Source organism: Rutidosis leptorrhynchoides, chromosome 2 (genome assembly GCF_046630445.1).
Source record: "Rutidosis leptorrhynchoides isolate AG116_Rl617_1_P2 chromosome 2, CSIRO_AGI_Rlap_v1, whole genome shotgun sequence".
In the NCBI taxonomy this organism is placed as follows: Eukaryota; Viridiplantae; Streptophyta; class Magnoliopsida; order Asterales; family Asteraceae; genus Rutidosis; species Rutidosis leptorrhynchoides.
The window spans coordinates 403,295,448-403,320,703 of record NC_092334.1 but is presented as its reverse complement, the minus strand read 5'-3'; the positions used below and the strand labels follow the sequence as shown (position 1 = coordinate 403,320,703).

The window sequence follows — 25,256 nt, the reverse complement described above, 5'->3', positions numbered from 1 at the left end:
AATTCTATAGATCTAAATGTAGGTAATCCCGGCAACTCTTTCGGAAAGACTTCAGGAAAATCTCTTGCCACAGGCACGTCGTTGATGCACTTCTCTTTTTCTTTCATTTCGACTTTATTAACATGTGCTAGGATAGCATATCACCCTTTCTTCAAGCACTTTTGAGCTTTCAAATAGCTAATGAGTTTTAGTTTTGAGTTACCCTTCTCTCCATAAATCATTACTGGCGTTTTATCCTTACGAGGAATACGAATTGCCTTCTTGGCACACACAACTTCAACTCCTATTTTGGACATCCAGTCCATGCCGACTATTACATCAAAACTTCCTAATTCTACAGGTATCAAATCAATTTTAAACGTTTCTCTGGCTAAATTTATTTTACAATCACGGCAAATTTTATCGGCTTTAATTAGTTTACCGTTAGCTAACTCAATCATGTACTTAGCATCTAGAGGTAATGATGAAAAATTCAATTTAGCGTAAAAGTCTCTACACATATAACTTCTATCAGCACTAGTATTAAATATAATAGATGCTGATAAGTTATAAATGGTAAACATACCCGTAACAAGCTCCAGGTCTTCACACGCCTCTCTAGCATTAATAATAAATGCTCTTCCACGTGCAGATCCGTTATTCTTCTCTGGATTTGGGCACTGGCTATTATAATGACCCTGTTTCCCACACCCATAACAAGTAACAGTGGCTAAGGCAGTTCTATTTGCATTGGTGGCAGGAGTCTTGGTGCCATTTGTATTTGTAACAGGAATCCTACAATCTTCAGCAAGATGACCCCTTCGATTACAATTATCGCACACCACATTACAATAACCAGAGTGATGTTTGTGGCATCTGTTACATAAAGGATTTCGTCCTTTGTAACCTGAGCTTGAACCACTACCCGCACCTTGCGTGATTTCTTGTTTCTTGTTGGATTGTTGAGGATTACCTTCCCACTTTCTTTTGTTTTCCGATGTCTTGACATCGGTGTTCTTATCCAGAATAATCTGGTCCATCAACTCGTTTGCCATAGTGATGGCTTCATGAATAGTCTTGGGTTTCGATACTGTAACATTTGCCTTGACATTTTTAGGCAAACCATCTTTGTACAGTTCTATCTTCCATTCTTCGGTTGGTACCAATTCAGGACATAGCAAAGCTAATTCCATGAATCGCTGATTGTAGTTGCTGAGTTCAGTACCAACAACTTTCAGGCTTCATAATTCAGCTTCCAACTTCCTAACCTCATTCCTTGGACAATACTCATTGATTAGCATTGTTTTGAATTCTTCCCATGGAGTATCATAAGCTACATCTCCTCCTACGGCCTTCACATAGTTTTTCCACCACGTGAGTGCACTATCTTGTAAGGTGCACGATGCATACTTGGTCATGCCCTTCTCAATACAACCACTGATTTTAAACACAGACTCAATCTTTTCGATCCACCGAGTTAAACAGACCGGTCCTTCTGTTCCACTGAATGATGAGGGCTTGCAACCTTGAAAAGTTTTGTAAGTACATCCCACACGAGGATTTGGGTTAACTGCAGCACCTCTCGCAGTATCGACCCATAACATTCTGTCGTTCACTCGCTGTTTGATGAGTTTCTCAATTTCTTATTCCGTCATTCGGTTCAATCGCGCCATATTCTTCAATAAGAATGAAAAAAATAATTATTCACATGGAATATTATAGATGTAGTGTGTATTTACAGTACATCGTAGCTTATTAAAAATATGAACCAGTTATTATTATAAAATTCTTTTCTTCTTATTAGCGTTTTATAATTATATCTAGGGTAGTACCTACCCGTTAAAGTTCATACTTAATAGCTTAGTACGGAAATCAATTACTACCACCCAAATAATACTCAACCATGGAAAATTATTGCATTTCACACTTCACTATTTTACATATGCTTATCTTACATCAAACATCAAGCAAACCGCACTAGTAATATTATACAAAACGTTATATGATCCCATGGTTTAAAACAACAGCGCATCATTTAGCCTATATCCCAAAACGTTTGTGTTCAGGGAATCGCTTAACGCTAATCCTAGCTGTCTCCCTACGTTTTGGCTGAGGGGCTGAAGAACTGGATGCCGGGATAGAACTAATAGGAAAAGCGGGAATAGGGGTAGAAGTGTCTGGTGGAGTTGGTGCCACAACATCCTCACTAAACTCGGGATTTGGATTTTCCAATTCAGTAGCCCTTCGTTTCTTTCCTCGTTTGAACTTGTCTTTCGTAATTTCCTGTATTTCTTCCTCCTCAGGATCACTTTCCGGTTCCTCTTCAATTGATTCATCCAGAAATTGTGAGTCTTCCCCAAAGGTGTCGTTTTCATCATCGGATAGGTTAATGACTGGAACACTATCTGAGGATTCTGGTTCGGAGTCGCTGAATGTGGTAACAAGTTCTAAGCCAGACATCTATCACACAACAACTAGCACGTTAGTACCACATAATATTTACATATTAATTTTTAACCAACAAGGATAAGCAATAGTTTTCGAAATCAAACATGGTCAAAGTTCAGACTCACTAATGCGTCCTAACAAACTCGATAAGACACACTAATGCAAATTTTCTGGTTCTCTAAGACCAACGCTCTGATACCACCTGAAGCGTCCCGTTCATATCGATTATAAACGTCACGTATTCATTGGTGTCATTGCGAGGTATTGACCTCTATATGTGACATTTTTTTTTAAAGTCTGCATACGTTTTTATGATACAAATCATAATCTTTATTATAACCAAAGGCTTAAACCACATAATAATGATTATCGTTTAGCGATAATCTTAGTCTTACAAACTTTACATTTGATAATAACAATACGATTTCCAACATATTTCACATTACAAATCTTCCGGTATGCAGTTTTATTTTTGACACAAATATGCATACTCCAAATCTTGCTTAAATTCGGCATAATGCAGCGGAAGCTTTTAATTATCACCTGAGAATAAACATGCTTAAAACGTCAACATAAAGTTGGTGAGATATAGGTTTAATGCTAGCAGCATTATAAATATAGACCACAAGATTTCATATACATAAACGTTTTAATAAAAATATTCTAAGTGGTTGAGCACTTGATAACCATACTTAACATTTAATCAACGTCGCATATTCCCTTTATTATGAAATCTCACTACACCGTACCAAGTATAGTTACCGAAACAAAGTACTGTGCAACCGTTGAATACTGGTCGTCCAGTCCGGTTGGGGTTGTCAGGCCCGATAGATCTATCAACAGGATTCACGTTTACAATACCGCATGTAAATAGTAGTTACTAAGTTACAGGGAAGTATGCCAGTGGTACAACTCAATGTGGAATATATATTTTTAATCACTTGTGTCCATAACGTAAATCATAAAATGCATATACTCTCATCCCGAAATATTTAGAGCTTAAAAGTGGGACTATATACTCACTTTTGCCTTGAAGATATTTAATACGACTTGGTCTTCGATAGATATCACGAACCTAACCATATATAATATATCAACATGTTTTCTTTTCAAATAATCGTTACATGTATACTTATAATACTTTTAATATCTAATTGTCCGTAGTTAGCAATCCGATATTAGTGGTTCACAATTAGTTGTTCAATAAAATAAATAAAGACCCCATCGTATTCTTATTGATCGGAATTAATCTCGACCCATGGTACCGTGTTGTTAAATGACGTGTTGCGTACATTAAGTACCGTGTTGTCAAATGACGTATTGCGTACAATCATGAGGTCTTATGATTAATCTTCTCGTGTTGTTTACGGGTGGCCCTGAAATATATAAAATCAAATCATAAGTAAATATATATAAAATATCATATTAATTAGCAAAGACATGATTAGTTTAGTTGTACTCCAATTAATTTCGTAGCTAAACTAGCTTCGGATACCCAATTTTGTTTTAGCCGTAGTTTCTTCAATACAACTCCGTTTTTATTGGTTCAACTTGCCACTTCCTTGGATCAAGTCATTATTTATATATATGAACTGTAAATACCTTAGTTTGCATTCGAAATCACAGGTTATAGGTCAAACTTTGGTAAATCTTATGAAAGTGATCATTTCCGTTGTAAAAACAACACCTAGATGATCATTTTTACAAAAACACTTACACTTTAAGTTACACCATGAGATTTTTATATATTAACATATTCATAAGAAATATCATTTTTCCAGAATATAAACTTCCAATTCAAAGTTTAAGATGGTTTTTAATTATCCAACCCAAAATAGCCCCCGGTTGCACTCCAACGATGTAGATTCAGTTTTAAGGTGTTCTTTGTAAAATCAAGTTGTATCTTGTTAAGTTAGCATATCATTATGATATATTACAGGTCTTGAAGTGTTTTAAAAGTCAAGTTAGAAGGATCTATTTAGTTTGCAAACAAGTTTGAAATCATTCAAACTACGTTCTTGTTGTTATGATTTGTATATTTTTAATAAGATAGTTATAATTGAACAAGATGATGAACAAAGGTTATACCTCAAGTATGATGAAGAAAGTTACTGAATAAACAAGATATGAACTTGTTCTTGATGACTTGGAAGATTAAGAAGTGAAATCATGAAAGAAACAAAGGTTGTAAGTAAGTTTATATCTTGATTTAAGATAATTAACTTACATGAATTGAATCAAAGTTTAAATATAGTTTTACCTTGATTATGGAGCTAGAAACTTATGAAGACTTTGAAGAACTCTTAAAGGTTGAAGATAAGAGAGTTTAGAGATAATCTAGCTTGAAGAAAATTGATATGAAAGTGTATGTATGTGTATATATGGCGTGATATATGCATGTATATATATAGATTTTATGTTTTGATTTTTAGTTCATAAGTCTTGATTAATGACAAAGGATGGTTCCCACAAGTTGCTATCATGTCTTTTAATCATTCATGGCTGATCATTGGTATTTTCTATTGGTATATACCAATAGTAAATACATCTAGAAGCTGCGTATAATACGGGTACATATACCCTAAGTATACGTGTAGAAATCTTGAGGAAACGGAACGAGAATTCAAATATAACTATCTTTTGTGAATATACTTATATTGTTTTATGTATTTAAGCCCTTTAAAAGTGATTAAATACGTATCCATACGATACTTGTATAAGCATTATAGGTTATAGGTATATATGTCAAAGAATGTTACGTATAGTTACCGTTTTTGAAAACTTAAGTTAGTAGTCTCAAAGTATACTTATAACTCATTGTTATTAGTACACAATGATATGTTAAACCATCCTTAGATCATGTTAAATATGTATAAATACGTATATGTACACAATCGTATAATTATCGTATGTTATATAGTTCGTGATATCATCGGTCAAATTGGACGGTCAAACGTTGTGTAAAACTCTTTTCAAAAACACAAGACTCAACAATTTGGATTGCTTATCATGTTGGTAATGTTTAATTTATGTAAATATTAATCTCATATGTATAAATCGATCGGAAAAATCCGGGTCGTTACAACCAAATTCAAATCATTTTGACCTCCACTAAAAATGACCCATTCTGCTGCAAACTCTGACCCGTACGTGACACCCCAACAAAAATCGTTAAATACAAATATTTACATCTACATTCCTAGTTAAAAAAACTACTAATAAACTACGTAACTACATACAACGACCAACATATATAATACCAGTGAAAATACCTTAATGTGGAAGCGTAGCAGACTGCGAATGCGATAGGCTGGAGATGAAAAATAGTACATGAATGGCGACTTCTTAACATGCAAAACAGCAGATGTAAATTATATTTTGTAAACAAAAAATCAACGACGAAACAAAGATAGTCCAATACTAAAGACAAAGCATCAAAACACTAATAACACACCCATATGATTCAAAGACATACATATACATATGCTTATATGCATACATCAGTATGTAAATCAAAATATAATATACAGATACTACACATATACTGATATATATATATATATATATATATATATATATATATATATATATATATATATATATATATATATATATATATATATATATATATATATATATATATATATATATATATTTATATACAGAACAACCACTATAAGCATATTCAAATATTATGTCTAAGAAAACAAATGATACTTACTGGTACTCTATCGGGGTATTTCTCTCTAATTCGAGCAGCCTGTGTGCACCTTTTTTCTAAAACAACCGATATATAACTTGCTCGTTATTTATTAATTTAGACACAATTATTGAGCAAAAAAATAACACTTACCAACATCATGCTCTTTCTTGAATAAACTCTTTGTCATTTCAAAACAAAAATGAAATAATTTAGATGACGATTAAATAAAAATGTAGGTTTGGTAATAACGGATTGGCTTTTTCCGTCATCGTTGAACAAAACATACCATTTTATCTTTCAATATAAATAAATACATAAATAAATAGATAAATAAAATAGGAATTAGAGAATTTCTAATAACAATCTGTTATCTGTATATTTGCAAGAAATTACCAACTACCAAAATTCAGCTGGATCAATTTAATACTAATTCAGCTCTGCTTGCACTTCTTTTGTACTTCGCCATCTTTCGTTCAAAATAACTTTCTTACTAAGAATTCCCTCAAAGTCTCTAATGCATACATTCTTAGTATATGGCGAAGAATCACCTATAAAATGGGTCATTCTTTTCCTATGCGGCATTACAACACGGCAAGTAACCAACTATCCCTCACTCGAACCCAAAAACCAAAAAATGAATGCACAACCAAAATAACTCCATATAGATGGCACAAATCATAAAAACAATTCATAAAATCAACTACTAACCACAAAATCGTCATTAGAAAGGTCAATTTTCTAACATCAACAACAAAAGGGGTGTGAAAGCAATTGAAAACTTGTAGAAACACACAAAAGAAAATAATTATATAACGAAATAAAAATCCAAACCAACAACGAACACTAATAATTATATACGAAAAATTCTAATATCTGAAACTAAAACACATATATGTTGTTCATGTTGTTCAATATCAAGGAATGAAAAGGAGAAACAATAATCAATCAAAAATACAAACTTACTTGAACATAATATGTATGATATTTTTGTTCTTTCAAAGTCCAAATTCTCAATTCTATAATCCACTTTTTAGTGCCATCATGATCATATGCAGAACAAAAAAAAGCCACAAAAAACAAATCAAAAACCTTACTTTTAATTAAATTAGGTAATCGAAAGTGATATCTAAAAAAAGTAATATAGCAGATGATTCACTGCAAAAATCATAAGTGAATCGAATTGACCTTCTACAACAAATACAACATTTTAGCAACAGCATATTGATGTTATGCGAGGTGTATATGAAATACTATTAATTTTTACAAGGAAATACTATTAAATACGATACAATTTTACACAAGTGATTTATTTATTTATAGAGTGGATATACCTAAACCTTGCTACAACACTTATAGGTAGTGTACCTAATCGTACAGTAGTGTAGTTTTTAGTAAGTCCGGTTCGTTCCACAGGGATCTTTAGCCAAGCTTAACGCTATATTTTTAACTGATAATTGTAAAAATACAAAAATATATATAAGTAGTATTATTATTATAAAAGGGGGTTTTTACCGTTTAATGACCGGTTTGTCGATTTTAAAACATTAGTCACAGTTAAAACCTAATGTAAAATATTAAAAATAAATATAACTTAATTTAAAGCGTAAAGTAAATAACGATAATGATATTGCGATAAATAAAAGTGCGATAAAATAAAATTGCGATAATTAAAAAGTACGATAATTAAAAGTGCAATTAAATACAATGACAATAAATAAAAGTGCGATAATTAAAAGTGCAATTAAATATGAAATAAAGGAAATTAAATATGAAATAAAGGAATTATGCTTATTTAAACTTCCGTAATCATGATGTTCGACGTGTTGTTTTTTGTTTATTACCATGGGTTAATTGTCCTTTGTCCTGGATTATTCGATATGTCCATACGGATTTGTCCATAATAGTCCATCGGTCATAATCATAAAGTGCGAAAGTCTTCATCAAATTATTCTTATTCCCAAAGTCAAATATTCCAACTAATTGGGGATTCGAATTGTAACAAGGTCTTAATACTTTGTTTAATGAATACATCAGGTTATCGACTGCGTGTAAACCAAGGTTTTACTACTTTGTTAACAATTACACCAATTACCCTTGAATGTAATTCAACCCTATTTCAACAAGTCTATTAACTATTAATCCAGTTCCGTGTCCGGTAAAATGAACAATTATTGGTATTTATAGATATCCCGCCCACCGTACCCAGTCAAGCGTATGTGGTTATATATAAATACGTCAAATTATAAGTCTATATATTAAATCAACGAGGTATCATTTAGTTAATATAAATCCCATTAATAGCCCATAGTCTAATTTCCACAAGTGTCGTTCTTTTGTCCAAACCCCAATTATGGTACAAAGTCCAATTACCCAATTTTAATATTTAGCCCAACATCACGATTACTTCGGCATTAAATAAGCATAATAATAACTTAGCTACGAGACATTAAATTAAAAAGGTTGAACATAACTTACAATGATTAAAAATAGCGTAGCGTTACACGGACAGAATTTTGACTTACACCCTTACAACATTCGCTAACATACCCTTATTATTAGAATTTAAAATTAAAATTAAAATTAAAATTAAAATTATAATATTTATATATATATATATATATATATATATATATATATATATATATATATATATATATATATATATATATATATTATACGTGATAGATAGAGAGATAGGATGGATATAAACTAAGCCAAAACCGCGAAATTTATAGCATGTGGCCTGTCACCTACTTCCATGCGATTGCATGGAAAATGTGCTTCCAGGCCATGCGATCGCATGGCCACTTTTTCCAGCTCAAGTTACTTTGTTTTCTTTCTTGCCGACGGATTTAATAAATAAATATAATATATAAATAATTTTAAGAATTATTTAAATATTATATTATATTTATGTGCATAGTTGACTTGCAATTTTTAGTCCGTTGCGTCGAGCGTTGAGAGTTGACTCTGGTCCCGGTTCCGGTTTTTCGAACGTCCTTGCGTACAATTTAATATCTTGTACTTTGCGTTTCGTATCTTGTACTCTTGTAATTTTGAGACGTTTCTCATCAATAATTGGAACCACTTTGATTGTACTTTGTACTTTTGAGCTTTTTGGTCATTTGCGTCTTCAATTTGTCGAATCTGTCTTTTGTCTTCACCTTTTATTATTTAAACGAATATCACTTGTAAATAGAACAATTGCAACTAAAAGCTTGTCTTTCTTGAGGGATAATGCTATGAAATATATGTTCGTTTTTAGCATTATCAAATATTCCCACACTTGAGTGTTGCTTGTCCTCAAGCAATATAGTATTGAAATAAAAATACTAGAATCACTTCTTTATTCTCCACACTTTGTACATCGGTGATTTTGATATGGCGGTATGAACAATGGTAGTAACGATGTGGTTTAAAATCCCACATGACTACAAAAATTTAGATCCTTAAGGAAATTGGATCTTTATGAAAACATTTGATCTTTTGAAAATTCAATCTAGCTTTTACCCTAGATAAGTTTTCCGGAATAACCCTTCACCGGTGTTTGCAAAATGTTTTTGTGGGTTTGGTGGGTTTCAGATTTTAAAATTTAGCTCAAAACTTGCGGTTTTGTGTCACCCACTTGCTAACCGTGTATTAGGAAAGCAACACGTCCAATATACTTGCTCCGTATATTACCTTTCGGTAAACTACCGTCCGGTTGTAAAGGAAAGCGTTGAACAAACAACTGTTAATGTGACGACCCGAAAATTTCCGACCAAATTTAAACTTAACCTTTATATGTTTCCGACACAATAAGCAGAATTTGTAATGTTGAATCTCAAAAAGTTTGGAACTACATCCATGTAATCAATTACCCTTTGACCGTGTTCGATGATTCACGAACAATTATGAGTATATAGATATGTATATATAATATATAATATTAACTGAAAACATTAACAAAGTATTAGATATATGATACTTTACATGAATGTATTTGTTTCGATATATTTATCGACAGAATTAAGAGATAATATCAAATGATTGAATTATCAGATACATTATGATATGATTAAGGGCCTATGTTATGAGGTCCACTGTGATTTAAGAAATCTATTCTTTTTGACAACATTCGGAAAATGGTAAAGTGATTTATAAATAAGAACAAATGTGTCAATTAACGGGAACTAGACAAAGGTTAGTGGAAATTCCTGTTTAATTTCCAAGGCATGTTTTATAATATTTTCCTCGTGACCTTGATAAGATAACTATGTTAACTTTCATTTTATTAAATATGAAAATAAGAACGTGGAGTGTAAATAACTTAGATGTTGGATATCGACAAGTTAAGTAACTCGATATTTTTCATTAAGATGATTTCATACGTTTATTTAACCTTTGGACTTTATCCCATGCTTCACCAATAGACTGTAATTTAAAAACTTGAAACTTATTATGAATATATATAATTCTACTTTTCTAAAATGTTTTATGATATAACGATTTCCATTATTTTAACCTTTTAACAAAATGATTCTTAAATATATTTAGTTTTGGAAAACAAAATTATCATTCTCATATGATTTAGTTTCAAAAGTACAAAAAACGTTTTCAGTTTAAAAAGAACTTTATTATTAAAACGTATATATCTTTTATAAATATCTAGAACCACTTTTGACAACTCATTACTTAACCAGTATGATAAAGATAACGATATTTATATTTTATTTTATTAAATATATATAACGATTTAAATTAATATTATATATATTTATAAGCGTAGTATACGTATATAGTTTTATACTTTTACTATACTTTAACTTTACCTTTACTTTACTTTTACTTTACTTTAACTTTAATAATTCATACTTTAATAATTCACTTTAATAATTCATATTTTAATAATTTACTTTAATAATTCACTTTAATAATTCATACTTTAATAATTTACTTTAATAATTCACTTTAATAATTCATACTTTAATAATTCACTTTAATAATTCACTTTAATAATTCATACTTTAATAATTCACTTTAATAATTCATACTTTAATAATTCACTTTAATAATTCAAAAATCTATTATAAATAGAATTGAATAGGTTTCATTATTTCATAGAAACTTGAAAATATATTTCTCTAAACTCTCTCAATCGAATTACATATATATATTTTCTTTGTATTATTTCAAGATATTATTAGTATACATAAAATACCACGACGGAGTTATACTCAGACGATTTCAAAATAAGTTTTCAAACGGGATAGAGCTAAGGAAATTATGGGTTATAGCTATGGAGGTTATGGGTATTGATCGAGGGTATTGCTCGTGAGGTCAACCTAACGTTTATCATTTTCGTTGCGTCTACGTACTTTCCTGCAATATTGAATCACAATATTGATACGTTCGTGAATCCGAGACAAACCACTTGTTCAGTGCCGTCATATACATAATTGCTACGAAATACAGTATTGTGAGTTTCATTACTCCCTTTTTATATATATTTTTGGGCTGAGAATACATGCGCTGTTTTATAAATGTTTTACGAAATAGGCACAAGTACTAAAACTAATTCTATGTGGGTTTAAACCAGAAATATACCCTTAGCTTGGTAACATTAAACTACTTGTCTATGTACGGTAGGCGCGAATCCTAAAGATAGATCTATTGGGCCTGATAAACCCCATCCTGACAATGGGATGCTTTAGTACTTCGAAGTTATATTAAACACACCTTGTCTGGTGTACTTCAGAGGGTAAAACATGAGCGTTAAGGCTTGTTACCGGGTGCCTACAACTTATAGAATACTTTTAAACACTTGCGAGTGTACAGACATTTATGGAAACTGAAATCTTGTGGTCTATTACTATTACGAAAATGATTGATTATGATAAACTAATGAACTCACCAACCTTTTGGTTGACACTTTAAAGCATGTTTATTCTCAGGTATTAAAGAAAAAATCTTCCGCTGTGCATTAGCTCATTTTAAGGATATTACCTAGAGTCATTCATAACATACTTTGCGAGACATTGCATTCGAGTCGTTGAGTTCATCAATATTAATATTAAGTCAATTATAGTTGGATGTAATATGAAATGGTATGCATGCCGTCAATTTTTGATGTAAAGAAAGTTTGTCTTTTAAAAACGAATGCAATGTTTGTAAAACGTATCATATAGAGGTCAAATACCTCGCGATGTAATCAACTATTGTGAATCGTTTATAATGTATATGAACGGGTCCTTTCAGTTAAGGCAATGTCCCATGACATGCTTTTGATTATGGTCTATAACGTGTCAGATGCAATTACTATCCTTTGTAGGAGCAATAGTAAAGATCACCCTATAGTTTTTCGGTCTGGCACAAGGTCCTGTCTTCGACCATGATATGCAACCACTGTTCTTATGGTTGACACCCGAATTGGTTCAGGTGACCTAATGAATTCCAGGTGAATTCCTAGGATTTTACGCATTGAAAATGGGTTTTCAGAAAACAAATCGGTTTGTAATTTGATTAAAATATTTTCTCGTTCAAGCTCGAGTTTAGATATCATCAAATTTCATGAGTTTATAATTCTCAATCTTTAAAGTCAATCTCAAGGATTGAGTAATATCAGTCTTAAAAGCTGATTTTTTAATCTTTAAGGAGATTATCCTTTTCTGGTGGTCTGATTCATTAGTCTTATCAAGCTAATTTGCACGACGTCCTCCCCATTTTACGAGACAGATCCTCTCATGGTTAGGATAAGTCTGACCACTTGGCGACCCTGTTTGATACTGAGGTTCGTGGATTTCCTGCTGATTTTAGTGATGACTTTTCTAGATTTTTCGTCAACCTACAGCTGGTCTGGACGACAACTTCTTGAACTAAATCAAGAAGCGCGTTTCTTTTTCGAAAGACTTTTCTTCCTTTTAATGATGGAATTGATTCATCGTGTAGATCCATCTTTTCTTTCAAGTATATTACAATTTTTCGGGTAAAACAGTTAATTTTGTCCAAAACAAAAGTATCTTCACTTATTTGTACACAAATATGTGATATATGTTTTAAATAACTTGGTAATTTTTCCCACACTTGACTTTTATTTTCCTTTCTTTGCCTTTTTATTGTCCTCTATTCCATTTTAAATGAATTCTAACATTTTGGGTTGTTTCTCAATTTATGTCCTTTCCGAGGTAACAATAATTTCGGTATTAACACCTAGTTTTGTCGTTCATAAATATGTATAAACATGATTTTGAATTTATTTAATTGAAAATTTTGAAAAATTTTACTAGAATTGGGTAGTCAGTATATAAGACTAGGGCTGTTCTTTATTATCAGAGAGCACTAGATTCTAATACAACTACTGCGTTACTAGTATTTCTAATGGTAACCAAGTGTTTAAATTTAAAATTTTAAAAATCCGAAAGAATTTAACCCCTTCCCACACTTAAGATCTTGCAATGCCCTCATTTGCAAGAAATCAGTAACAATTTAAATTATTGAGGGTGATTCGCGTAGAAAAATGATTAAATTTTACCAAAGTTTCCAAACATATTGGCGTTTGTTTGCTGAATGATAAATGGTACACATCATTTGTTCATTCCGTCTTGTCGTTACATCACATTTGTTTTTTGTTTTGTCGTCAAAATTTGTAGCTTTTGCTGAACTTAATGCCAGTCTTTGAAAATGCATTGTTTTACCCTGTTGTGTACAATTGACAATATACATACAAATATAAACATGCATGGTAATTTGAAATGGGACTTAAAATCCCACTTTCAAATCAAATATGAAATATTAGTACCAAATAATAAAAATATTAAACAATACATTAATGTATCACAATATCATATGTTTAAACATAAATAAATAAAAATAATAAAAAGATAAAAATCATAGAAATCACCAACAGAACTATATCAATCTGGATAGGGGTTCCAGTTCATGTCGTCGTTCGGGTTCCATGGTTGGTGATAGGTGTACTGGTAGGCCTGGTTAGGGTCGTAGAGAGTATATGGTGGTCTCAACTCGGGCTGGTGTGGAGGATAGTAAGCGGGTCGGGTCGGTACGTATTGATCCTGAGGTGACAGCCGGCTCATGATCTGACGCTGATGATAGTCCCATCTATCATGCTGTCGTTGCCTGGAATGCTCGTAATCATTCCGGGCTTGCCACTGCTCTATCCGACTAAATCTCTCCCCGTTTGTCATATCTACCTCGTCTACACGCTGGTAGACGTCAGTCATAGCCTCCCTAATGACATCCCTAATGTCATCCGCTTCCTCCATTTCCTCATCTGAAACTCTCTCTACCTGAGGATGACTACCTTCATAGGGTACTGGCTGGTTGCGTCTGCTCTTTAATACCTTAGCACCCTGATAGACCTTTAATCCTAAAGGCTCAACCTTTTCCCTATATTCCAAAAGTGGACCCCCTTGGTCCCTATCTACACTCAAATACTCTCCAATGAGAGTAACAAAAATACCTCCTCCTATAATCCCCCCTTCCTGTATTCCTTCCACCATCTTAGATAAATAAAAACCAACACAGTAGGGGATATTAACAAAGCTTCTTGGGTCTCGAATACACTTTAGGTAAAATAAATCATGTAAGGTCATTTTCTCCTTGTTGTGACCTCTCTATGTAATCGAGTTAGCCAGAAATCTATGAATTATACGACACTCGGCTTTGTTAATATGTAAGTAGGAGTGTTTTCCTCCCAGTGTAAAAACATTATAGTTTGACATACGCCTCCAAACGGCGTTCGCGTCAAAATTCCTATCTACCCTTTCACCACGATAAATCAAATTCATACAATCGGGTAGCAGCAATTCACTAGGAGTGTAAATCTGTAATGCCCTGGCCATGTCCAGCATGGACATCCTGTACATCCTAATGCCAAGTATAAACCTAAGAAAACTTCTATCATCTAACCTATCTACATCTGCATTTAATGCTATAGTACTCATAAGCTCTATACACCATTCCTTATATACAGGTCTACGGATGGTGAATAAACGTTCCCAATCGTGAAAAGAAGTGCTGCCATACCTTTGGATCAAATGCTGTCTAACTGAGTTAACAAGTTAGACCCTTTCCAAAGGATCCCAATCGATTACCCTTGGCACCTCTACATTTTTCGGTAGCAGTTTGAATTTGTTACTTTGATATGCCGGGTAATCCCTCCAGCTTCTATCGAATCTCAGATTAGGATGAAACGTGTGTTCAGGAATTGTTGGGTATTCTACTGGTGGATGTATCGGAAATACTATGAAGGCATCAACAAATTGTAGCGGATCATAATAAGGTACGTGTTGATCAGGTTGTTGTTGTGGTTCCTGTTGTTGCTCCGGTTCAGGTTCATATTGCATTTCTGGTTCAGGTTCTGGAGCAGGTCGTCTAGATGATGATGATGAACCTCCAGTTTCAGTATTAGTAAATCTCTGCAAAACACATTAAACACAAAATTTGTGCATCCAAATATGCATTATTGTTAGCAAAATAACAAATTAACATAATAATCAAACTTAAACTTATACGCATTTTCACAATTTTAACAATTCTACACGTTTTCAAATAAGCATAAATGAAAATGTTTACAAAGTTCATAAGCATTCAACTTAAATAACATGTTAAAACATCCATTACTAACAATTAAACAAGTCTCGAATGGCAATTATATCAAATTAATCAAGTTCATGAATTTTATACCTAAAAAGTCCACTTTAATTCTCAAAAATCATGTTTAGGATCAAAGTTTGGATCATTTAGCTACCTAAACATGTTACACTACTTAATTTAGCAATAATTCATGACAAAAATCGACCATAACCTGTTTATATCAAAAAGCCCCAAATTGCTCAAGAACACAAACCCTACATTTCTAAAATTTTTGAAGTTTTTGGCTTCAAATCATGTTAAATAGCATCAATCTAGGTTATACATGCATAATATACTAACAATTTAACACTAATTACACTAGAAATTAACAAAATCAAATTAGGTAAAATATAGTTCAAGAACACTAAAAAATAAATTTAAAGAGATTTAGGGGTGAAATTGTTACCCTTTTTGATAAACTCCTTATCAAATTCATGTTTAGAGCGGATTGTAGCGAGAAATTTGGTGATTTTTGGTGAAAAATGATGAAATTTGAGAGGTTTTGGGGTGTTTTCGCGTATGTGTGTGTGTGGAGTGGTGAAGAACACAGCTCGACTGATATTTGATCCTGGCCTGTTTTCCAGCTCCATGCTATCGCATGGAGTTGCAGTGCAAACCCCATGCGATCGCATGGGGTCCGGGTACAGTGATTTTTTTGTTTTTTTTTTATAAAACCTTATACTTAATAAAACATATAATTAATTAAAAATTAAAATTTTGTTTCTTTTTAGGATGAGGGCGTTTCGGAACGATGTCCTAGTCCGTCCCTCGACAAAATTTTAAAATTTGTCATTTTTAAGCTCAGTTTTATAAGTAAAGATTTTTGGGTTTTTTAATGTTTTTGGCATACTTTAATTCAATAAGATTAAAAATAATGATAATAAAAGTTCTCGTCCCTCCCTTGGGTAGAGCAATTTCGGTTCAACGACCTAGTTTTCAACTCACAACGAATTTTAAAAATCAATTTTTAACTTAGTAAAATAAAGTAAATTTTTGTTTTTAAATTCACACCAAACTTAAATGCATAAAATTAAAAATTAAAATTTTAAAAATTCACACCAAATTTATATTATAATTTTGTTTTTATACATACAAACTTATATTAAAAACACAAATTTTTTCAAATATTTACAAACTTAAATATATTGATTTTAAAAGTTTTACAATATTAATTTAATATTTATATATTAAATTTAAAAACATAGTAAAATTAAAAATTAGAAATCTTTTTTGTCTTTTATCCCACTTTAATCAATCAAATATTATCAAAAATATACGCCCCTCTTTTCGGTAAAGTAAATTCGGCTATATTACCTAGTTTTACTCCTGACGAATTTTTGAAATATTTTGGGTTGATTGATTAAAGATATTTACACCTTAAGAATAAACGGTAAATTTCGCAGTGATGTAATAAATTTTTGTATGATATCAATAATTTCGGTTACGCATACCTAATTTTATTGAATACCAATTTAATACTTTATAGCGAACGATTCAGCGTTTATTATCAAAAGGTTAAAAGCAATAAAATAAAAATAAAAACTGTACATACTTACCTGTGAGATAGAATTCTCAGTGACCTGCTTTAGCCCACTCATAAGATAGTCGGACTAATTGGTTTTCCATAGCTACATAGGCATAACCTCGAGCATTCAACATTTTTTCTTCAAAACATATGAACGGTCCTTCTCTACATAAAGTAACGAACTCGGTATTGGAATATCTTTGATTCGTCGAGCATTTTCCTTCGTGTGACCATTTTTCGCATTTGTGACATCTTTCAAGGTGTCATGCTCTTCTTTTCGCTGCGGATTTTGATTTTCCTTTACCAAAATGTAACTTATTATGATTGTTCCTGAGTTCTTTTCTTACTCCGTCCAATTTGGCTCTTATTACTGATACCAGGTCACTCGAAAGTGTGTCATTATTACGTTTAGTGATTAAAGCGTGTAGCATTAGACCATGGTTTAGTTCACAGGAATTCTTCATCTCGTAAAACCTAAAAAAAAAAAAAAATTCAGAATGGGGGGAGAAGACTAGTTCTTTAGGGTCTGCTAGGGAAAGACCATTCGAATTCCATTCTCGAGAACTACACGAAAACAGAATATCTAACTCTAACATAAATATATATTACCCTAAAAAGATTCGAACCTCCCCACACTTAGTTAGATGTGGTATCGAATTTGTGATTAACATTATTTTCAATTGGATCATCAACAATTTGTATATCTCTGACTTTTTCTTCAATCCATTTGTTGATTTCCTCCGTAGCTTTCACAAATTCAACTAACATCGCCTTTTCTTTTGGCGATAAATTGGATACTAATCGGTTACATAACTTAAAGTTTCCCTTAATCTTAGCATCATGAATCCATTTATAAAGTTTCTTCGTTGAACTGTTAAAAACGGGTTCATCTAATTTCTTATCATCAACGGGGTTCTTTGTGATCGGATCATCATTAAGTGTTTCTTCATCTTCCCCACACTTATGCATTTTTATTGGTTTAACAGTTTTGGTTGGTGGAGATCTAAACTTTCGATTCACAAAGGTGATCGATGTATCACCATCCCTAAGTGTCATTCTACCTTCTCTTACATCAATGAATGCCTCGGTGGTTGCTAAAAATGGGCGACCTAAAATTAGAGGAATATCAAGGTTTTCTTCCATATTAATCACTATGAAGTTTGCAACAAAGGTCAAACTTCTCACGTTAATAAGTAAATTATTTGCTATTCCAACCGGGTGTTTAATGGTTAGGTCAAATGATTGGACACCTATTTTGGTTGGTTTTAATTTACCCATACCTAATCTTTTGTATAAGCAAAGAGGCATAATATTTGCACTTGCTCCTAAATCTGCGAGTCCATTATATACAGCACCATCATTAAGCAAGCAAGAAACGATAAATTCGCCCGGGTCTCCTACTTTAGTAAGTCGAGTTGGTTTGTAAACCTTTTTCGGGTGTTCTTTTCTTGGTTCTTTCACTTCTATTTGAACTTCTTGTTCACATTTTTCTTCGTTTCTTGGAATGGGAGGTTTGTATAAGAATTCTTCTTCATCACTCCAATTTGAATCCTCCCTATTTTCCAATTTTGATTTTTCATATGTTGTTGATAACATATTTATGTTTTCATTTTGAGGGTTTTCTTGGGTGGTGAAATTATGATTGACTTCATTGTCAACTTCCATCGGACCATGTATGTAATGTTTAACTCTGTGACCATTAACTTTAAATTCAATCTCATTTGAATTTATTAACTCTATTGTTCCATATGGGAAAATTCTTTTGACTATAAATGGTCCAGACCATATTGATTTTAATTTTCCAGGAAATAGCTTGAATCGTGAATTAAAAAGAAGAACTCTATCTCCTTCTTTAAATTCTTTTGAACTTCTGATTCTTTTATCATGCCATTTCTTCGTTCTTTCTTTATAGATTAACGAATTTTCGTATGCTTCATGTCTCAATTCTTCTAATTCGTTTAGTTGACTTAATCATAGACGTCCAGCTTCATGTAAATCAAGATTACATGTCTTCAAATCCCAAAATGCTTTGTGTTCAATTTCTACTGGAAGATGACATGCTTTTTCGTAAACGAGTTTAAAAGGTGTGGTTCCAATTGGAGTTTTGTAGGCTGTTCTAAAAGCCCAGAGTGCATCCTCCAATTTCATGGACCATTCCTTCGGATTTGATCCTACGGTTTTCTCTAGAATACGTTTTAAAGCTCGGTTGGTATTTTCAACTTGTCCACTTGTCTGTGGATGATAAGCAGTGGAGATTTTATGAGTTACTCCATATCTTTTGAGAACTTTCTCAAGTTGATTGTTACAAAAATGAGTACCCCGATAACTTATTAAAGCTTTCGGTGTTCCAAACCTAGCAAAAAGACGTTTTAAAAAGTTGACTACAACTCGTGCATCATTAGTCGGGAGAGCTTGTGCTTCCGCCCATTTAGATACATAATCAATAGCAACGAGAATGTAGTGATTATTATGAGATTTTTGGAAATTAACCCATAAAGTCAATACCCCAAATATCAAATACTTCACATACTTGAATGACATTTTGTGGCATTTCATCACGTTGAATTATTTTCCAGCCCTTTGACAAGCATCACAGGATTTGCAAAGAAGGTGTGCGTCTTTGAAAATTGTAGGCCAATAGAATCCAGCATCGTAAACTTTTCTTGCTGTGAGTTGAGGCCCATAATGCCCTCCTGTTGGTCCTGTGTGACAATGGTTTAAGATTTGACTAGCTTCATCTCCGAATACACATCGGCGTATTATTCCATCGGGACAACTTTTAAACAAATGTGGATCTTCCCAGAAATAGTGTTTTATATCACTAAAGAATTTCTTTCATTTTTGGTACGACAATCCTTTTTCAAGGAATCCACATACTAAATAGTTTGCATAGTCTTCAAATCATGGAATTTCATTATAATCTATCTTCAATAGATATTCATCAGGAAAGTTGTCTTGTATGGCCGATTCATTTAGAACTTCTAATTCAGGATTTTCAAGACGAGAAAGATGATCAGCGGCGAGATTTTCCGCTCCCTTTTTATCTCGGATTTCAATATCGAACTCTTATAAGAGTAGGATCCAACGGATTAATAGTGGTTTAGCATATTGTTTTGAAAATAGGTATCTAAGAGCAGAATGGTCAGTATAGACAACCGTTTTAGCTAGAACGAGATATGAACGAAATTTGTCAAAAGCAAAGACAATAGCAAGGAGTTCTTTTTCAGTAGTTGTGTAATTCGTTTGTGCTCCTTGTAATGTCTTACTAGCATAATAAATAGGTTGAAATCATTTTTCAATCCTTTGTCCTAAAACGGCTCCCATTGCAAAATCACTTGCATCGCACATAAGTTTAAACGGTAGATTCCAATTTGGAGTTATCATAATCGGCGCATTAGTGAGCTTTTCTTTAAGTATATTAAAAGATTTGATGCATTCATCTAAAAAGATGAATGGAGCATCCTTTTCTAGGAGTTTATTCATAGGAGTGGCAATTTTAGAAAAATCTTTTATGAAACGTCCGTAAAAACCGGCATGCCCTAGAAAACTCCTAACTCCTCTAACATTGGTGGGATGTGGAAGTTTAGCAATTACATCTACTTTAGCTCTATCCACTTCAATTCCTTCCTTTGAAATTTTATGACCAAGAACGATGCCTTCTTTAACCATGAAATGGCATTTCTCCCAATTAAGTACTAGATTTGATTGTTCGCATCTAATAAGCATTCGTTCAAGATTAACTAGACATGATTCAAATGTATCACCGAAGACTGAAAAGTCATCCATGAAAACTTCCATGCATTCTTCTATCATGTCGTGAAAAATCGCCATCATGCACCTTTGAAAGGTTGCAGGGGCGTTGCAAAGTTCAAATGGCATGCGATTGTAAGCAAAAGTACCATAAGGGCACGTGAATGTGGTTTTTTCTTGGTCCTCGGGTGCTATTGGAATTTGAAATTATTCGGAAAAACCGTCAAGAAAATAATAGTAACTATTTCCGGCTAATCTTTCCAACATTTGATCAATAAAAGGTAAGGGAAAGTGATCTTTTCTGCTGGCGTCATTTAATTTTCTATAATCAATACAAACACACCATTCTGTTACAGTCCTAGTAGGAATAAGCTCATTTTTCTCATTTGTGATAACAGTCATGCCACCCTTCTTAGGTACGCATTGAACTGGGCTTACCCATGGACTATCAGAAATTGGATAAATTAAACCTGCATCTAGCAGTTTAATAATTTCTTTCTTAACAACATCTTGCATATTAGGATTTAGTCTGCGTTGGCGTTGCACATACGTTTTATGACCTTCTTCCATAAGGATTTTATGTGTGCAATACGAAGGACTTATTCCTTTAATATCATGAATCTTCCATGCAATAGCTGGTTTATGAGCTTTTAGCACAGAAATGAGTTGAGATTTTTCATTTTCAGTAAGAGAAGACGATATTATTACAGGTAATTCAGATTCACCATGTAAATAAGCATATTCCAAATGGTTTGGAAGTGGCTTTAACTCTAATGTCAGTGGTTCTTCTATCGATGATATGTATCGATATCTGTCTTCTTCTTTTAGCATATGAATTTCTTCTGTTGTTGGTTCATATCCATTAGCCATAAGTGTAGCTAACATTTCAGTTTCATCAATTGGATTGGTTCAGTTCCTTCTCCCAAAGAACATTCTCCTGTTCCTTGTAATTCTGGAAATTCTTCTAACAATTCTGCATGTGAATCTATAGTTTGAATATAATAACATGTATCATCTGCAGATTGCGGTTGTTGCATTGCTCTATCAACAGAAAAGGTAACACTCTCGTCTTCTATACTTAGGGTAAGTTTCTTACCGAACACGTCTATTATTTCTTTAGCCGTGTTTAAGAATGGTCTTCCTAATATAAGAGGAACTCGAGAATCTTCTTCCATATCCAGAATAACAAAATCTACTGGAAATACTAAGGTATCAACTTTAACTAGCATGTTCTCCATTATCCCTCTAGGATATTTTACTGATCTATCTGCTAGTTGTATACTTATTCGTGTTGGTTTCAATTCTCCAAGGTCTAGTTTAGCATATAGTGAATACGGCATGAGATTTATACTAGCACCTAAGTCTGCCAATGCTTCTATTGAACTAAGACTATCCAGAAAACATGGAATTGTGAAACTTCCTGGATCTGATAATTTTTCTGGTATCTTATTCAAAAGCACTGCAGAGCAATTAGCATTCATAGTAATAGCCGAGAGTTCTTCCATTTTCTTTTTATTTGTGATCAGATCTTTCAAGAATTTAGCATATCTAGGCATTCCTGAAATTACATCAATGAAAGGAAGATTTACATTTATTTGTTTAAACATATTCAAGAATTTGGATTGCTCAGCTTCAAGTCTCTCTTTTCTCATTTTACTTGGGTAAGGAAGTGGTGGTTGGTATGGTTTAACATAAGGTTTAGCTTTAACTGTGTTATCTTTATTAAGCTTTTCAACTACCGGTTCTGTTTCCTTATCTTGCTCTGGCTGTGGTTCTTGTGGAGTAGGAATAGCATCATCAGAAATTACAGGTATTTAAGGTGGTTTAAGTGTAATACCACTTCTTGTGGTAATGGCTTTAGCTGTTTCATTTCGGGGGTTAGCATTTGTATCACTAGGTAAACTTCCCGGTTTTCTTTCACCTATCAACCTTGCTAGGTTGCTCACTTCTTGTTCCAGATTTTGAATAGAAGCTTGTTGATTTCTAAATGCTTGAGTATTTTGTTCATTGGTTTGTTTCTGAGATGTGAAAAACTGCGTTTGAGATTCAACTAGCTTTGACATCATATCTTCTAAATTTGGCTTTTTATCATCGGTTTGTGGTGGTTTGTTTTGAAAAATAGGTCTTTGCTGATTGTAAGTATTGTTGGATACTTGTTGATTGCTTGGAACTTGTTGGTTGTTGTATGGAACATTTCGGTTATAATTCTGGTTTTGATTGTAAATTGGTCTTGGCGGTTGATAATTATTCTGATAATTATTTCCAGGCCTTTGGTTTATGTATGAAACATTCTCTCTTTGTTCCATTGTTAGTTCAATACTGAGACAATCTTTTGTCAAATGTGGTCCTCCATATTGCTCGCAACTAATTCTTATTGAGTGGATATCTTTAGTCATCTTTTCCATTCGTCTCTCGACAGCATCTATCTTAGCAGAAATGGAATCGAAGTCATGGCTAGAATCGGCTCTAGCCGCTTTAGATGATCTAATGATATCTTTGCGTTTGAGATTCAACTAGCTTTGACATCATATCTTCTAAATTTGACTTTTTATCATCGGTTAGTGGTGGTTTGTTTTGAAAAATAGGTCTTTGCTGATTGTAAGTATTGTTGGATACTTGTTGATTGCTTGGACCTTGTTGGTTGTTGTATGGAATATTTTGGTTATAATTCTGGTTTTGATTGTAAATTAGTCTTGGCTGTTGATAATTATTCTGATAATTATTTCCAGGTCTTTGGTTTATGTATGAAACATTCTCTCTTTGTTCCATTGTTAGTTCAATACTGAGACAATCTTTTGTCAAATGTGGTCGTCCACACTGCTCACAACTAATTCTTATTGAGTGGATATCTTTAGTCATCTTTTCCATTCGTCTCTCGACAGCATCTATCTTTGCAGAAATGGAATCGAAGTCATGGCTAGAATCGGCTCTAGCTGCTTTAGATGATCTAATGATATCTTTTTCTTGGTGCCACTCATGTGAGTGGGAAGCAGTGTTATCAATAATTTTGTAAGCATCAGTTGCGGTTTTCTTCATAATGGAACCACCAGCTGCTATATCGATGTCTTTTCGTGTAGTGATGTCGCATCCTTGGTAGAATATTTGTACTATTTGACAGGTGTCTAAACCATGTTGCGGACATCCTCTTAATAACTTTTCAAATCTTGTCCATGCTTCATATAGAGTTTCATTTGACTTTTGCATGAACGTAACAATTTCTCCTTGAAGTCTCACGGCTTTAGATGCCGGAAAGAATTGTTTAAGAAAATTTTCAACTAAAACATCCCATGTATCAATCGCCGCTTCAGGTAATGATTCCAACCAATCTTTGGCTTCTCCCTTCAAAGTCCAAGGAAATAACATGAGATATATCTGTTCATTCTCCACTTCTCGGATTTTAAATAGTGTACAGATCCTATTAAAGGTATGAAGATGTTCGTTTGGATCTTCCTTCGGCGCACCACTAAATTGGCATTGATTAGTTACCATGTGTAGAATTTGTCCTTTGATTTCATAATCTGGCGCATTTATGTCAGGTTGAGTAATTGCGTGACCTTGGCCAGTGCGTTTAGCTCGCATTCGGTCTTCCATACTTAGAGGTTTCAGATTTTTCATAATTAAATTTGTTGAATCTGAATCACTAAAGGATTCTGATTTAATGGTTGGTTCCTCGACAATCTCTGTTTGAATGATTGGTGGTTCCGGAGGAAAGATTAGTAGTTCAGGATCTCTGAATTGTCCCTGAATATTCTCCGGATTCTCAATTGTGACGTCAGGTTCAAAAAATGGATTGTCGGAAATTTTAATTGGAGTACTTGGTCGACTGGATGACGATTCTAAAGAAAAATCAACGGCGACAATATTTGCTAGATGTCTTGATCGAGTTACAGGTGGTGAACGTACAAAAAGTGGTGAACGTTTTGCTCGGTGCATTCACTGAATATCCTATTAGTTATAAAAAATAAAAATTATATAAGTTATCAAATTAATAGACTTTTCTGCTTTTGCCCACGTTTCGAATAGCCAATAGATGCAGCAGGGAGCCAGAACCCTTTAAATCGGAAGCTCACAACTCAGCCACTAACAAATCCAACTATTACTACGAAACAGAAAATTTGGATGTCTATCAATTTAACCGCTTAAAATAATTTTTCGTTGAAATTTAAAGAAATTTTAGAGAAGAAATAGAAAATTCTAAGTCCTAAAAACTAGAGTGTC

The 25,256-nt window shown here is 33.0% G+C and overlaps 1 non-coding gene across 1 annotated transcript; it reads left to right on the top strand.

The window, feature by feature from the left end:
- Positions 1-24,162: 24,162 nt before the first annotated feature.
- On the top strand, positions 24,163-24,269 carry LOC139895024 (small nucleolar RNA R71). The gene has a single exon (XR_011775496.1). It is a non-coding gene; the product is annotated as a small nucleolar RNA R71 (small nucleolar RNA).
- Positions 24,270-25,256: the final 987 nt, after the last annotated feature.